At 42.4% G+C, this 1,234-nt stretch overlaps 1 pseudogene across 1 annotated transcript; it reads right to left on the bottom strand.

The window, feature by feature from the left end:
* Window positions 1-406: 406 nt before the first annotated feature.
* On the bottom strand, window positions 407-944 carry LOC307110745 (ragulator complex protein LAMTOR5-like; annotated as a pseudogene). The gene is made up of 2 exons: window positions 681-944; window positions 407-474 (listed from the first exon to the last, which is right to left on the bottom strand). The product of its transcript is annotated as a ragulator complex protein LAMTOR5-like (transcript).
* Between the last annotated feature and the right edge of the window lie 290 nt (window positions 945-1,234).

The following is a 1,234-nucleotide window of genomic DNA, read 5'->3' as shown; positions in this document are numbered from 1 at the left end:
TAAATGAATTAAAAGTTTGAGCAACGAACCACTTGTGAGAACTTGATTGAAACAGCTTTCTTCCCTCACTATGATAATTGGAAAATTTCCATTTATCCATAACAAGAGAGAAAAGAATGTTCTTTCCCCAAATGTCTATGTCTTTTTTCCCCTCTTCCAGCCACATTTACTGAACATAACAAAATGTTATATACAAAGTGACCTGGATCTGCTGCCTCAAAATGTGATCCCTTCTCACTAATACTTTTATAAGCTAGTTGGTAGTGTAAAACAGCAGCTTACTCTAAAAATAATATAAAAGTGCCCTTGCACATCAAATGAATGGCCTAACTATTGAGACTTTAATAGTCTGTAAGGAAAGTAACATAGGTAGGATCCAGTCCCTCTGACCGGCCCCTGTGAGATGTTAAGAGGCCATTTTGTGCAATGCCACTGTGACACCATTATGCTTCCGGATTGCAATTTTTCCATTATCTGATTTTTATTTTTATTGATTGATTGATTGCTTTTAGAGAGAGAGAGGAAGAGGGAGAGAAAGAAACATCGACTTGTTGTTCCATGTATTTATGCATCCATTGGCTGATTCTTGTATGTGCCCTGACTGGGGATCAAACCCGCAACCTTGGTGTATGAAGACTATGCTCTAATCAACTGAGCTGCTGGGCCAGGGTTCCTATTATCTAATTCTAGACACCCCACAGGAGTATCAGTGGGGTCTGAGGTCAGCTTAGCTGCTTGCTGGGTTAGAACAGATGTCACCCAGCATGCTCATCTGACAGGGTCCCATCGCAGCCCAGGTTAAGTCCTTGTGAATCTGTGCACAGGACACCAACAATGGATGGATGCTCCACTGCGTCTTCCCAGTGCTACTCCAAGGTCGCCTCTATCCGCCAGCCATCCACCCTGTCCAGGACCCCACAGCACATTGCTTTCTTCTCAACCATAGGCCTCCAGCACTCCCAAATGTCTATGTCTTAACATTAAAAATCACCAAGGATTTAAGTAGCACTTTTGCTAACATCAAAAGCTCTTTTTCCTAATTTAATGACGTGAAGAGAAAGGCAGTGACAATTTAAATAAGTTTACTTCCCCCCCAACCCCTCCCCACCCAGGAACATTTTGGATGACCTTCCTCTACCTTCATGCTTGTTACTCTGAGTCTAACAGCCAATTAAATTTGCATGGGGAAAGACCTAAGAGAGCTTCTGGGTGAAAGAACAGAAATGCTAGGGAA

The sequence above is a fragment of the Cnephaeus nilssonii genome, assembly GCF_951640355.1.
Source record: "Cnephaeus nilssonii genome assembly, chromosome: 2".
In the NCBI taxonomy this organism is placed as follows: Eukaryota; Metazoa; Chordata; class Mammalia; order Chiroptera; family Vespertilionidae; genus Cnephaeus; species Cnephaeus nilssonii.
The sequence above is the reverse complement of the archived record's forward strand: the minus strand, read 5'-3'. Positions and strand labels throughout refer to the sequence as shown.